We start from the raw sequence: 16,449 nt of genomic DNA on the forward strand, positions 1-16,449 counted from the left end.
CACAAGTGCCACAACCAAAATTCTCCTCCCTACCACAGATAACACTACAGAAATCCAATCCATTCGAATTCGCACAGGCAACAAATCAACACGGACAATAGTTAACATGTACATTCGCCCCCAATCATCCCCCACAGTTCCAAACACCTTCAGGCCTCAATTTAGCCAACTAGCCTCAATCCCCAACCTGATTATGGATGGTGACTTCAACACCAAGTCGTCTGCCTGGTATGTCAACAACCCTGACACAGACAGAGGGCTTGATATACAGACTCAGTTTGACTCATTGACTATCATGAACAACACACATAATCATACACATCCGTGGAGCCTTGAAGACGTACAGACCGGGAGTGAGAAAAAAAAAAAAAACACCCACTCTCTCTCCTCTCTATCTCTCTCTCCTACTGTCTCTATGTATGTATCTATGCATCTCCATCTTGCCTATTTGCATCTCTTTCACTCTCTTCCTCTCTTTTTCTTATAGTTTCTCTATCTAAATATGCTTGTATATCTATATATATATATATATATATATATATATATGCTAATAAGAACACGGGTACGTGTGTTCACTTATGCAAAGTAGACCACTTGGAAAAAGAAACTAACGAAGCAGAGCGCTTTCGTATATTACATCTTCAGTGCAACAAGTACATAGTGATAGGAATACATAGACAATATATACATGATACAAAGGAACAAGGACAGTTTGAATAAGCGTAGCGACCAATTACCCCCTGGAGAGCGGAAGGTCATTGTCAATTATCTTACGATGGTCGGGCGACATCAGGTCACAGTCGCCAAGGAGAGCGGAAGGTCATTGTCAATTATCTTACGATGGTCGGGCGACATCAGGTCACAGTCGCCAAGGAGAGCGGAAGGTCATTGTCAATTATCTTACGATGGTCGGGCGACATCAGGTCACAGTCGCCAAGGGTCACTGTTTCTACTACTTATATAGGGCGACATTAAGTCAATTCGTTGGATTACATTTTACCTGATATTATCTTACTAATTTCTTGACAAATGAAATTATCAAGTTTGTACAAGCCTTTATGTAGGTTGGTATTTTGATTACTAGTGGTATGAATCAAACTGCACTCTATTAAATTTCTTGCTATTATGTTGTTGGTATAATAGATTGCCTGGGCATTACCCCAATCAACTGGATGATTATTTAATTCAATATGCTTGAATATACCACTAGAATGATTGCCATCCCTAACATTTTTCTTGTGTTGTTCAATTCTAATGTTTAAGGGTTTGGCATTTATAAAATTCCTTGCAAAATGTGTAATCACTATGTACTTGTTGCACTGAAGATGTAATATACGAAAGCGCTCTGCTTCGTTAGTTTCTTTTTCCAAGTGGTCTACTTTGCATATACATATATATATATATATATATATATATTTATATATATATATATATATATGGAAATAAACTCATCTGCTGGGATTCGAACCCTTACCTAGGCGGCTTGTGTCTTATAAGACAAAGGCCTTACCAATCACGCTATCTCGATCCTACAAAACGAAACGACTTAGTTCACTAAGTCGTGAACTAAGTCGTTTCGTTTTGTAGGGTCGAGATATCGTGATTGGTAAGGTCTTTTTCTTATAAGGCGCAAGCCGCCTAGGCAAGGGTTCGAATCCCAGCAGATGAGTTTATTTCCAAATGTCAAATGACACAAACACTTGTTGGAAGACTAGCCTGCATAAAGGATTTGATGAAATACATTACGTATCACGTTCTGTCCGAGTGCCCTCGGCGGAACGACTGGGCCGTGAACTAAGTCGTTTCGGTTTGTAGGGTCGAGATAGCGTGATTGGTAAGGTCTTTGTCTTATAAGACGCAAGCCGCCTAGGCAAGGGTTCGAATCCCAGCAGATGAGTTTATTTCCAAATGTCAAATGACACAAACACTTGTTGGAAGACTAGCCTGCATAAAGGATTTGATGAAATACATTACGTATCACGTTCTGTCCGAGTGCCCTCGGCGGAACGACTGGGCCGTGAACTAAGTCGTTTCGTTTTGTAGGGTCGAGATAGCGTGATTGGTAAGGTCTTTGTCTTATAAGACGCAAGCCGCCTAGGCAAGGGTTCGAATCCCAGCAGATGAGTTTATTTCCAAATGTCAAATGACACAAATATATATATATATATATATATATATATATATATATATACACATATATCATAAATATATATATATATATATATATATATATATATATACTTTTCAAAAATCTTTATTCTAAAAAGAAACTCGGATGTTCCATGGGCTCTAATCTCACGCCAGTTCTTGCCAATTTATATATGGAATATTTTGAATCACTGCTACTACCGGGAATTAAACCACCCGCAGTGTTTTGGCACAGATATGTTGATGACATCTTGAATGAATGGGGTTCCTTCCAAGAATTCTACAGCAAACTCAATCACCTAACGAACAACACCAAATTCAAGGTGGAATGGGAAATAGATCATAAATTACCTTTTTTAGACATCTTAATAATTAGAAATGCGGAGTCTTTATCGTTCACAGTTTATAGGAAGCCCACCCATACAGGGGGCATTGAATACACATTGAACCTATGGATAAAGGAAAAAAAAAAGCAGATACAGAAACAGTGAGGAACCTTCGAAACTGGATCTAGTACTCACATCGGAACCCGAAATTGTAGACAGAACAGAATACAAAACATCATTAGGAAAGTGTGACCATGTGCAAATAGAATTTGAATTAAAAGAGCAAATGGACCTAAGAAAAAATGAGAAACATAGAATAGCAAGACCAATGTATAGCAAAACGAATTTGAGAAACTTAAAGATTTTTTTTTAAACACAAACTGGGAAAAAATCCTTAGTGAAGAAACAAGGATCGAAGAGAAATGGAATATATATATATATATAATATGTTCCACAACAAAAGCTAGAAAGAATATACATAAAAAACTGGTACGACAAAAAATGTAGTGAAGCCAAGGATAAAAGAGTGAAAGCCTGGGAAAAATGAAAAAAAGACATAAAAAAGAGCAAATGGAAACATACATCAAACTAAGAAACGATTATGTAAAAATAGGCAGGGAGGAAAAGAGGAATTATGAAAAGGAAATTATAGAAATATGTAAGGATCAGCCGAAGCTATTTTACAGATATGTGAATGGTAAACTGAAAAACAAGCGAGAAATAGAAAAACTACGCCAAGGAAGTCATAAATACACAGAAGAACAAGAAATGGTAGAAGTTATGATTAACCACTTCTAATCGGTTTTCACAATTGAGAACTCACCTATCTGTGAAAGAAAAGAGAAGTAGAAATACCCCCAAATAAAGGAAATAACCGTAACAAAAAAGGAAATCAGTGACAAAAAAAAAGAAAAAAGAAAAAAAAAATAGATGTTAGAAAATCGCATGGTCGGATGGAATTGGAAATTGGATACTGAAGGAATGCGTGGAGGAACTAAAAGGTAATATACACACTATAATCAAAAGCTCGCTTAAAGAAGGAAAAGTACCACAAGACTGGAAAAAGGAAAACATTGTACCAATATATAAAGGGAAAAAAGAACGAAAACAAGAAGAAAAACAAAAATAAAAGAAGAAAAAGAAAAACGCCACGAGCGCCAAGAACGCCAAGAAGAAGAACGTGAAGAACGCCAAGAAGGAGAAGAAGAAAAAGAAGAAGAAGAAGAAGAAGAAGAAGAAGAAGAACGCGAAGAAGAAGAACGCGAAGAAGAAGAACGCGAAGAAGAAGAAGAAGGAGAAGAAGAAGAAGAAGAAGAAGAAGAAGAAGAAGAAGAAGAAGAAGAAGAAGAAGAAGAAGAAGAAGAAGAAGAAACACACACACACACACACACACACACACACACACACACACACACACACACACACACACACACACACACCGTGGAGCCGTGAAGCCATGGGTAAGTGGAGCCGTTGATCCATGGACCCGTGTAGAAGTGGAGTCGTGGAGCAGTGGAGCCGTGGAGCCGTGGAGTCGTGAAGACATGGAGAAGTGGAGTAATGAATCCGTAGAGCCGTGGAGCCGTGGAAAGTGGAGAAGTGAAGCCGTGGAGCCGTGGAGCCGTGGAGTCGTGGAGCAGTGGAGCCGTGGACCCGTGGAGAAGTGTACCAGTGGACCAGTGGAACCGTGGAGCCGTGGAGCCGTGGAGCCGTGGAGAAGTGAAGTCGTGCAGCCGTGGAGAAGTGGAGTCGTGGAGCATTGGAGCCGGGGATCGGGGGAGCAGTGGAAAAGTGGAACCGTGGAGTCGTGGAGCTGCGGAGCCGTGGAACCGTGGACCCGTGGACCCGTGAACCCGTGGACCCGTGGATCCGTGGATCCGCGGACCCGTGGAGCCGTAGAGCAGTGGAGCCGTGGAACCGTGGACCCGTGGAACCGTGGAACCGTGGACCCGTGAACCCGTGGATCCGGAGGACTGGAGGAGTGCCTGTATAGTTCCACTTTACAAGGGAAAAGGGGACAAGTGTGAATGTAGTAGTTTCAGATGGATTAGCTTCTTAAGTGAAGTAGGGAAGGCTTATGGGAGGATCTTGATTGAGAGCCTAGTTGTATTTACCTAGTTGTATTTTACGGGAAGGGGAGCTATGCTCGTGGGGTCCCGTCTTCATATCTCATTTTATCTAAACTATTTTTATGTATGTGTGTGTGTGTGTGTGTGTGTGTCGTGTAACAATGATATGAGCTGTCTGTGAATTTCGCGAAATATTAGTCATAGCTTCGTGTTTGGTTCGATGTACATAATTCTAGCGATTAATAGGACTGGGCAGTTGGGTTTTGGATAGTGAGCATTATTGTTGTGTTGTTGCAGAAAACATAGTTCGTTGTTATAGAAGTGTTTTTCGTGGTGATTACTCTCGCGTACTGATTTTGAATTTTCCCATTAACTTACTGTTTCATTATTTTGTTTTCCTATTATACCGTCTATTTCTACTTGAATATATTTCTGCTACAATTATACTTTATACATATACTGAATTATATATTATTGATTTTGAATTTTCCCATTAACTTACTGTTTCATTATTTTGTTTTCCTATTATACCGTCTATTTCTACTTGAATATATTTCTGCTACAATTATACTTTATACATATACTGAATTATATATTATTGATTTTGAATTTTCCCATTAACTTACTGTTTCATTATTTTGTTTTCCTATTATACCGTCTATTTCTACTTGAATATATTTCTGCTACAATTATACTTTATACATATACTGAATTATATATTATTGATTTTGAATTTTCCCATTAACTTACTGTTTCATTATTTTGTTTTCCTATTATACCGTCTATTTCTACTTGAATATATTTCTGCTACAATTATACTTTATACATATACTGAATTATATATTATTGTATATATATTATAGTACGTATATATATATATAATATACATATATATATATGTATATATATATATGTATATATATATATGTACATATATATGTATATTTATATATATGTATATACATATATGTATATTTATATATATATATATATATATATACCTCCAAAGTACTAAATTATAAAAATTTCCTTGACTCTACCACCACAATCTAGTAACATCTGGTAACATTGGACTCTGAGACAAGCATGTGGCCAGTTGACGGAAAATGCTCAACTTAGCTTACCATTCCCGCTAAATTGAGCTATTTCTGTAGACGCGCATCTGGCCAGCTAGCGGAAAATGGTCAACTTAGCGGACCATTTCCGCTAAGTTGAGCATTTTCATTATTGCTATTTGCAGTTCGCTAATTTGAGGTTCCGCTGAATTGAGATTCGTTAAATCGGGCTTCTACTGTACTCCCCAAGGCAGTCGTAGCTCCTCTTGGGGATCGGTGCCACCTGCGTAGAGCCGGTGGCCAGGGCTGGTTGCCGCCGTTTGGCCCCCAACTCTTGGGGTTGGGGGTTAGTCCCACGACGTAAACGCTGCGGCTCCAGGACCATGGATACTGTTGTCATGGAGGTTGTACAATTGATGCTGGTACCAACGATTGGATGTTGGTGCTGCCAGGTGCTGATGGAGAGGTTAGTTTGATCCTATTTAATGCAAAAGGTCTTTAAGAAATGATGATTGTTATCCCTGTCTCAATAACTGCTGTGGACACAATTCCTCGTTACTGAAAACCAAAAGTACATCTTCAATAATAACTTTGTTTGCATGTAAGTGAAGTTTGTTTAATTGACAGGTCCATGCACAAGAGGTGTATAAATTAAACTATTTTATAGATACTGGATTAGCACATGCAGGTCAGTTAAGTTTTTTTGGTTAGATATGATGTTTTGAAAGAAATGTAATTATTTTGGACTTTGATAAATGATGAGTTAGATGACGAGACCTAAGACAGGCTTACCCGCATGTCGTTTGGTGTAATCAAGAAAAGACAGGAGAAGTGTGATGAAGGTGTTTTAGAAGTTTTAATTTTCCAGACAAGACTTGTGGTATTGAATTGTAAAGAAAGATGTTGGCCATTGTTTAAGAGTATATGTACATGATCGAGATTGAAAGCACATCAGGACTACGGTACATCACTATGGTTGTTGTTGTTGTCGTTCCCTAGACTGTCTGTCCGAGCAGTCCCGTCTCCCCAAGAATGTATTTGCTACTCTTGACTGTTGTATGACAACTATAACCACCAAGATCTCTGAATATTTGACCTCTTTATAACCTGTATAGCAAGAGATGGAGCAGAATACATTTATGGTTTCTTCCTCCAGGGGTCAACACATTCATCAGTAGCCTGGCCATACAAGATCTTTGCTAGGTCTAGGCAACCTTGGGTTTTACAAAGTTGCACCAGATTTAGATGACCCTGAGCTGGTAATGGTAAGATTGCATTGTCATTTGAATTTTTGAATATGATGGCCCATCATGTAGGACATTGTAGGAATACCTGTTGGCAATGTTACCCACTTAGGTACAATGACACTTACATAGGTGTCATGAGGCGTGGGTGGGTTCGCAAGGATGCCGGCGTCAGTCTTGATTACGTATATCTTTGTAGTTGTACACGAGTTACCCCCCGGATTTTATTAACAGGTTTGATCATGTTTTCAGTGTTTATTACCGAGTAAAAAAGAACGAGTAATGCAGTAATGACTTGCTTTATAATGCAAATAGTGTGATGCATTGTTCGTATGATAGGCGATGCTGCGCATGAGTTGGACTTGTATTGAAGTGGTAAATTATGTGATTGACCAGTTAGATACTATATTGAGATAGTTTGAGTAGGGATAGGTAGTTTTAAAATGGTCATTAACAGCCAGGAAATCTTTGAACAGGGGAAGAGGGAAAGGGAACAAATGTATGGAACTTGAAGTTTGAAAATGTGCTTGGTAAAGAGTTGAAATATGTAGTGTGGTATGGGGATGGAAAGAAAGGTGACATCTAGTTGACCAAACTATGATAGGTGGAAAGAAAGACTTGGAAGCAAATACCTAAAATGAAGTAGATTAATGGGGGTGAATTGAATAATAGAGGAATGTCTGTTAAGCAAGGAAAAGTGGTCAAGATGAATATAGAATAGTAATTGATGGATTAAGTAAATAATTGATCCCAGAGTCACTGATATGGAGTATGTGCTATGTTGGTGCTAAGGTGAATCAAAGATCAATCTGCTTCCCTTATGCCCCAGTTGCAATGTTGCTTCTGGTTACCGGGCTGCAAACATTTCTGAATGCATTTCTTGGTTTATGATGGTTAAACAAGACCAAGACAAGTTGGATGTGGAGCAGTGGCTCCCAACTGTTTCTGGCTTGAGGCAGCACCCTTGTCTAGCCTTTCAGAAGTCCCCGACACCTTTATTAGAAAATCTAAATTCTAGTTTGTCTGTGTTTTGTTGATTCAACATCAGTGTAACAGAATTGTCCCAGGATGATATGAAAATACTCATCTTTAACCTGATCCTGCTTTAATGATTAAAAATGGATGACCATACAAATATATAATTGACAGTAATTTTTGCTCTGATTTTTGGAGGCACCCTCAGTTGATCTCTCATCACCCTTTGATGCCATGGCACACCGGTTGGTAACCACAGATGTAGAGTATTGTTGGTTTGTCAGTTGGTGTATGGCTTATTTAATTTTTACATTTTCAGTTTGGAGTTTGTAGGATGACCTGTGGTGGTGGTGTGCTTTAGAGCCAGTAGTAAGTATCGAGTTATTGTATTGTGGTTGTACTTCAAATAATGATGACAAAAAATATCTCCAGAATTACTGTGTTGGCAAGCTCAACAGGGCTGACATTGCTTATAGTGTACACCTTGCATTGGATCAAGAGCCATTGTTTACAAGTGGTATTTTTTCAGGTAAAGGCCTGGAGCATTCCTCAGCTGCATTAAGGTTGGTACTTGTTTTGGACAGAAGATGGGACTGAATGGAGAATTGCTGTGTATGGATGCTGTGGCATGAGGGGGAGTGGATGGGGGGGGGTGAGGCAATGTGTGAAAAATGCAGCATAAAGGGATTTCTCCCCATCTGCATGAGGTGACTGAGAGGAGGGGGGTTGCCAGTTTATTTAATCTGCTTTGCTGTGGATGTACTGTCTTAAACTGCTTCTGACCCAGGGCAGTGGGTGAGATGCAGGGATGACCCATCAGCCAGGAGCCAAGATGAGGGAAGGGAGTGGATTTTTTTTTTTTTTTTTTTTTTTTTTTTTTTTTTTTACCCCATTTCACTTCTGCTCACCTCTGCCCTCTTATGCTTTATTCTGCTTTTCTTTGTACATTCTTGTGATTCATCCTATTTTGTAATCAATCTTTGAATGCTTGCTTCTTTACAATGCTGTCTGCTTCATCCCACCCCTCGCTACCCTTGTTGTCCTTGTTCCACAACTTGAGACTCCCTCCTTGAACTATCCCCATTCCTCCTGTCCTAGTTATACTCTAACCTTCACTCCCTCCCACTCCTGTTTCTTTTTGTAGTCTTCCTTTTCTCTCATCTAAGCAGTTTACTTTAAGTACCTCCCTACCTTCTGCCCTTTACCTTTCTCCATCTATCCTTCACTGTCAACTTCCAAAAAATTGTCTTTTCCCCCACTCTCCCCGTAGAACATTTACATCCAAAAATCCTCCCATTATTCTCCTGGTTACCACTATGTAGTCCATTAGTGCCCTATCTACCACCCTTCCATCCACCACTCTCTCCCATGTACTTATGGTTGATTTTCCCGTTGACAGGTTTTCAAGTGGACAGTGTACCAGTTTGATCAAGTTTGGACATTAATGTCCATTCATCTGTTCAGTACAGGTATAGATACCTACAGGCTGCTAGCCAGAGTAGCACTATGATGAGAATCTTACTTTCAACATGAGTAACAAATGATATAGTATTTGTACCCTGATGAGGAATATTTTCAGGTGCTGTGAGTTTAAGCAAAGCGGATAAAAAAACAGGTGAGTGGAGTATGACTGAAGAAGCATGTTTTGACTTGGCTACCTCCCTTGTGAAGGGGAAGAAGCCTATGGTATGTAGATAGATATTGTTATGCATTAGGAATGTTTGCTAACACAATTGTTGTTGATTGCAGAATTTCAGTGTTTGCTATTTTCTGAAGTTGGTCCAAAGAAGTGAAATTTGTTGCAGCTGGTGACCAAATAAATGTGGTGGTAAAGGAGTTAACTTTTTCCATTTTTATCATAATTGCTAGTGTTTATCTCCATGATGGCCCATCACTTAGAACACCTTAGGATTGCCTGTTGGCAAAGTGCTAAAGAAATGTGATTCTGACCATTCTATTGATCATACTGTGAGGTTCATTTTGAGTTGGGATTAATGTTCAGTTGTTTGCAGGTGATGTCGGAGCGAGACTGAAGGACAAGATCGTGATCACTGGTAAGATGTTTTTATTTCTTCTCGTTAATACTGTATACATGATGGCCCATCACTTAGGACACTTTAGGATTGCCTGTTGGCAAAGTGCTAAAGAAATGTGATTTTGACCATTTTACTGATCATACTGTGAAGTTAATTTTGAATTGGGATTAATGTATAGTTTTTTGCAGGTGACATCAAAGCTAGACTGAATGGAGATCATGGACACTGGTAAGAATGTTGGTATGTCTTGTTAATACTGCATACATGATGGCCCATCACTTAGGACACCTTAGGATTGCCTGTTGGCAAAATGTTAAAAATTGTGATTCTGATCTCTTTGTGAAATATACTAAACCTGTTTTATTGAATTATGATTAATTCCCTGGGACGGGGGAAAAGAATACTGCCATCAAGTAATTCCACTTGGATTGTAAGAGGTGAGAAGAAAGGGATGGGGATTGGGACTAGGCATCTTTCTCCTTGTAGCCCCACAGGGGACATTCCTAAAAGAAAAAGCAAAGGCATAAGAGGGTCTGGGAGTTTTCCAACCAGCACACTAAGGTTTGGGTCTTTTAATGTGCGTGGATGTGGTACAGATGAGAGTAAAAGGGAAGAGATAAGTAGTATGTTTGTGAGAAGAAAGATGGATGTGTTGGCTTTGAGTGAAACTAAGCTGAAAGGGAAGGGTGAATGTAAGTTTGGGAGTGTAAGTGGGAGGTTATCAGGAGTGAAGAGAGGGCGAGGGAGGGAAGGGGTGGCTATACTAGTAAGTGAAGAGATAGGTAAACGTGTAGTGGAGTGGAAGGAGGTTTCCTCAAGGATAATGTGCATGAAGGTGAAACTGGGAAAGGAGATGTGGGTTTTTGTAAGTGCATATGGACCTGGCAGTGAGAAGAGTGTAGAAGAAAGGGAGGCCTTTTGGATAGATTTAAATGAGTGCATAGACGATTTAGGGAGAAATACTAATGTAATAGTACTGGGAGACCTTAATGCTAGGGTAGGAAATGATCCAATTGATGGAGTGGTTGGGAAATGTGGAGTTCCAGGAAAGAATCGTAGTGGAGAGTTGATGGTGGAAATGTGTCTAGAAAGAGAGTTGATGATAGCAAATACAGTGTTTCGGAAGAAAGTCAAGCATAAGTACATATGGGAGAGGGTGGTAGATAGAGCGTTAATGGACTATGTAGTGGTAAATAGGTTTATGATAGGAAGAGTTAAGGATGTACATGTGCTAAGGGGAGAGGGTGGAGAAATATCAGATCATTTTTTGGTGGAAGGTAAGTTGAGAGTGGGGGATAGATGGAGGAAGAGGAAAGGGACAAAAGGTAGGGAGGTACTTAGAGTACATACATACATATACCAAGGCTTTTTCTCCCTTTCAAGGGAGGTAGCCAAAAAGGGAAAGGCATAAAAACACTCCCACCCATTTCATCCCTAAATACACTCCACACCCCTCCCACCCTCCCTCTCATCTGAGCACCTCCTGGATGACGGGTCATCCCTGCACCTTGCCCACCGCCCAGGGTCAGAAGCAGTGTCGCAAGACACAGCACATCCACAGCAAGGCCGCTTCATTTAGTCGGCGACCCCCCCTCTCCGTCCCCCCTTGCATATAAGGAGAGGACGGGGAGAAATCCCTTCGGGCTGCGTCAAAATTTACTCACACGTACTACCCCACCCCCCCGCCCATTCCTCCTCATGCAATCACAACATCATCCATATACAACCATTCTCCACTCACCTCTGTCTTCCGTCCTCTCCCTTCCTTCCTCAACAGACATTCCCCTCTTCCCCAAAGCCCCCTTCACCCCATCCATCCACCTCATCCTAGGACATCCCCTCATGTTCACTCCCTCCACATCTGCCTTCCATACCTCTTTTACTAGTCTTTCTTCACTCATTCTTTCCATGTGTCCAAACCATCCTAATATTCTTTCATCAACCCTATCTCCCAGATCCTTTTCCACCCCTGTTCTCCTCCTCACAAACAACAGCTGGCTCACCTCCCACTTTTCTCCATTTTCTTTAACCATCTCCAATCCCTGACCCACTACCCTAGCATTCACCTCTCGCACCACCCCATCCATGTATAAGTTGAACAGCCAGGGCGACATAACGCATCCTTGACGAACGAAGTCCCACTTTTACTTCAAACCACTCACTCTCTCCATTTCTAATCCTGACACAAGCTCTACTACTCTCATAAAAAATCTTGACAGATCCCAAAAGCTTTCCTCCTATCCCATAAATCTGCATAACCTCCCACAGTGCCTTTCTGTGAACTCTTTAAATGAAAATGAAAAGGAGAAGGAATACAAGAAGAAGCTGAAGGAGGAGTGGGAGAGAGTGAAGGATAGAGTAGAGCTAGGTGTGGAGGAGGAATGGGGATGGTTCAAGGAGGGAGTCACAAAGTGTGCAAGGATGGTGTGTGGAACAAGAAGGACAGGAGGAAGTAAAATAAAGGGTAGTGAATGGTGCGATGAGGAAACAAAGAAGGTTGTAGAAGAGAAGAAGCGAGCTTTCACAGATTGGTTACAAAATAGGATGAGGGAGTCATATGAGAGGTACAAAGAAAAGAAAAGAGAAGTAAAGCACAAGGTAAAGGAGGCAAAGAGGAGAGCAGATGTGAAATGGGGTAAGAGTATGACAGAAAATTTTGAAAGTAATAAAAAGATGTTTTGGAAAGAAATTAAGAGAGGAAGAGGAGGCGAATCAAGTAGAGAAGAAAAGGTAAAAGGTGCAGATGGAGAGATGATAATGAAAGAGAAGGCAGTAAGGGGAAGATGGGCAGAATATTTTAGGGAGTTGCTAAATGTGAAGGAGGATAGGGAGGGAAAGATAGCTGCAGTGGAAAATGCTATGAAAATGAGAGTGATGAGTGAGAAAAATGGAGGAGAAATAAGGATAGAATGAAGTGAAGGCAGTTGTTAAGATGATGAAAGCAGGTAAGGCACCTGGTCTGGATGGATGCCATGCAGAATGGCTAAAAAAAAGTAGGTACAGTGATGGTGGACTGGCTGGTGAAGTTATTTAATGTTTGCTGGTAGAGTGCCGGAGGACTGGAGGAGCCTGTATAGTTCCACTTTACAAGGGAAAAGGGGATAAGTGTGAGTGTAGTAGTTTCAGAGAGATTAGCTTGTTAAGTGTAGTTGGGAAGGCTTATGGGAGGATCTTGATTGAGAGGATTAGGAGAGGAACAGAGGGAGTAATTGGTGAGGAACAGTGTGGATATAGGACAGGTAGAGGTTGTGTAGATCAGATTTTTGTGGTAAGACAGATATGTGAGAAAGCTATAGGAAAGGGGAAGGATATTTTTTGGGCCTTTATGGATCTGGAAAAGGCTTATGACAGGGTTGACAGAAAGGCACTGTGGGAGGTTTCGCGGATATACGGGATAGGAGGAAAGCCTCTGGGAGCTGTCAAGAGTTTCTATGAGAGTAGTAGAACTTGTGTCAGGATTAAAAATGGAGAGAGCGAGTGGTTCGAGGTAAAGGTGGGACTTCATCAAGGATGCGTTATGTCACCCTGGCTGTTCAACTTATACATGGATGGGGTGGTGCAAGAGGTAAATGCAAAGGTAGTGGGTCAGGGATTGGAGATAGTTAAAGAAAATGGAGAAAAGTGGGAGGTGAGCCAGTTGTTGTTTGCAGACGACACTGTGCTTGTGGCAGGATCGGAGGAGGGATTGAGGAAGTTGGTGACAGAGTTTGGGAGAGTGTGTGATATAAGAAAGCTGAAGATAAATGTGGGTAAAAGTAAGGTGATGAGATGTGCGAGGGGTGATAGTGGCAGTAGTCTGGAAGTGGGTCAGACTACTGCCACAAGCTAATCCCTCTGAAACTACTACATTCACAATTGTCCCCCTTTCCCTTGTAAAGTATAACTACACAGGCACTCCTCCAGTCCTCCGGCACTCTATCATCTCTCCAGCAAACATTAAATAACTTCACCATCCACTCCACCATCACTGTACCTCCTTTTTTTGGACATTCTGCATGGCATCCATCCAGACCAAGTGCCTTACCTGCTTTCATCATCTTAACAACTGCCTTCACTTCATTCTATCCTTATTTCTCCTCCATTTTTCTCACTCATCACTCTCATTTTCATAGCATTTTCCACTGCAGCTATCTTTCCCTCCCTATCCTCCTTCACATTTAGCAACTCCCTAAAATATTCTGCCCATCTTCCCCTTACTGCCTTCTCTTTCATTATCATCTCTCCATCTGCACCTTTTACCTTTTCTTCTCTACTTGATTCGCCTCCTCTTCCTCTCTTAATTTCTTTCCAAAACATCTTTTTATTACTTTCAAAATTTTCTGTCATACTCTTACCCCATTTCACATCTGCTCTCCTCTTTGCCTCCTTTACCTTGTGCTTTACTTCTCTTTTCTTTTCTTTGTACCTCTCATATGACTCCCTCATCCTATTTTGTAACCAATCTGTGAAAGCTCGCTTCTTCTCTTCTACAACCTTCTTTGTTTCCTCATCGCACCATTCACTACCCTTTATTTTACTTCCTCCTGTCCTTCTTGTTCCACACACCATCCTTGCACACTTTGTGACTCCCTCCTTGAACCATCCCCATTCCTCCTCCACACCTAGCTCTACTCTATCCTTCACTCTCTCCCACTCCTCCTTCAGCTTCTTCTTGTATTCCTTCTCCTTTTCATTTTCATTTAAAGAGTTCACAGAAAGGCACTGTGGGAGGTTATGCAGATTTATGGGATAGGAGGAAAGCTTTTGGGATCTGTCAAGATTTTTTATGAGAGTAGTAGAGCTTGTGTCAGGATTAGAAATGGAGAGAGTGAGTGGTTTGAAGTAAAAGTGGGACTTCGTTCGTCAAGGATGCGTTATGTCGCCCTGGCTGTTCAACTTATACATGGATGGGGTGGTGCGAGAGGTGAATGCTAGGGTAGTGGGTCAGGGATTGGAGATGGTTAAAGAAAATGGAGAAAAGTGGGAGGTGAGCCAGCTGTTGTTTGTGAGAAGGAGAACAGGGGTGGAAAAGGATCTGGGAGATAGGGTTGATGAAAGAATATTAGGATGGTTTGGACACATGGAAAGAATGAGTGAAGAAAGACTAGTAAAAGAGGTATGGAAGGCAGATGTGGAGGGAGTGAACATGAGGGGATGTCCTAGGATGAGGTGGATGGATGGGGTGAAGGGGGCTTTGGGGAAGAGGGGAATGTCTGTTGAGGAAGGAAGGGAGAGGACGGAAGACAGAGGTGAGTGGAGAATGGTTGTATATGGATGATGTTGTGATTGCATGAGGAGGAATGGGCGGGGGGGTGGGGTAGTACGTGTGAGTAAATTTTGACGCAGCCCGAAGGGATTTCTCCCCGTCCTCTCCTTATATGCAAGGGGGGACGGAGAGGGGGGGTCGCCGACTAAATGAAGCGGCCTTGCTTTGGTTGTGCTGTGTCTTGCGACACTGCTTCTGACCCTGGGCGGTGGGCAAGGTGCAGGGATGACCCGTCATCCAGGAGGTGCTCAGATGAGAGGGAGGGTGGGAGGGGTGTGGAGTGTATTTAGGGATGAAATGGGTGGGAGTGTTTTTATGCCTTTCCCTTTTTGGCTACCTCCCTTGAAAGGGAGAAAAAGCCTTGGTATAGGTATGTATGTACTCTAAGTACCTCCCTACCTTTTGTCCCTTTCCTCTTCCTCCATCTATCCCCCACTCTCAACTTACCTTCCACCAAAAAATGATCTGATATTTCTCCACCCTCTCCCCTTAGCACATGTACATCCTTAACTCTTCCTATCATAAACCTATTTACCACTACATAGTCCATTAACGCTCTATCTACCACCCTCTCCCATATGTACTTATGCTTGACTTTCTTCCGAAACACTGTATTTGCTATCATCAACTCTCTTTCTAGACACATTTCCACCATCAACTCTCCACTACGATTCTTTCCTGGAACTCCACATTTCCCAACCACTCCATCAATTGGATCATTTCCTACCCTAGCATTAAGGTCTCCCAGTACTATTACATTAGTATTTCTCCCTAAATCGTCTATGCACTCATTTAAATCTATCCAAAAGGCCTCCCTTTCTTCTACACTCTTCTCACTGCCAGGTCCATATGCACTTACAAAAACCCACATCTCCTTTCCCAGTTTCACCTTCATGCACATTATCCTTGAGGAAACCTCCTTCCACTCCACTACACGTTTACCTATCTCTTCACTTACTAGTATAGCCACCCCTTCCCTCCCTCGCCCTCTCTTCACTCCTGATAACCTCCCACTTACACTCCCAAACTTACATTCACCCTTCCCTTTCAGCTTAGTTTCACTCAAAGCCAACACATCCATCTTTCTTCTCACAAACATACTACTTATCTCTTCCCTTTTACTCTCATCTGTACCACATCCACGCACATTAAAAGACCAAAACCTTAGTGTGGTGGTTGGAAAACTCCCAGACCCTCTTATGCCTTTGCTTTTTCTTTTAGGAATGTCCCCTGTGGGGCTACAAGGAGAAAGATGCCTAGTCCCAATCCCCGTCCCTTTCTTCTCACCTCTTACAATCCAAGTGGAATTACTTGATGGCAGTATTCTTTTCCCCCGTCCCAGGGAATTAAT

At 41.4% G+C, this 16,449-nt stretch overlaps 2 long non-coding RNA genes across 2 annotated transcripts; both read left to right on the plus strand.

Moving 5' to 3' along the window:
- The first annotated feature begins 8,175 nt into the window (after positions 1–8,175).
- Positions 8,176–9,436, plus strand: LOC143026213 (uncharacterized). Its single transcript, XR_012966454.1, has 3 exons — positions 8,176–8,380; positions 9,217–9,286; positions 9,397–9,436. It is a non-coding gene; the product is annotated as an uncharacterized LOC143026213 (long non-coding RNA).
- On the plus strand, positions 9,431–10,152 carry LOC143026214 (uncharacterized). The gene is made up of 3 exons (XR_012966455.1): positions 9,431–9,645; positions 9,830–9,871; positions 10,042–10,152. It is a non-coding gene; the product is annotated as an uncharacterized LOC143026214 (long non-coding RNA).
- The last annotated feature ends 6,297 nt before the right edge of the window (positions 10,153–16,449 follow it).

The sequence above is a fragment of the Oratosquilla oratoria genome, chromosome 6 (genome assembly GCF_046742065.1).
Source record: "Oratosquilla oratoria isolate Oo_2021 chromosome 6, ASM4674206v1, whole genome shotgun sequence".
In the NCBI taxonomy this organism is placed as follows: Eukaryota; Metazoa; Arthropoda; class Malacostraca; order Stomatopoda; family Squillidae; genus Oratosquilla; species Oratosquilla oratoria.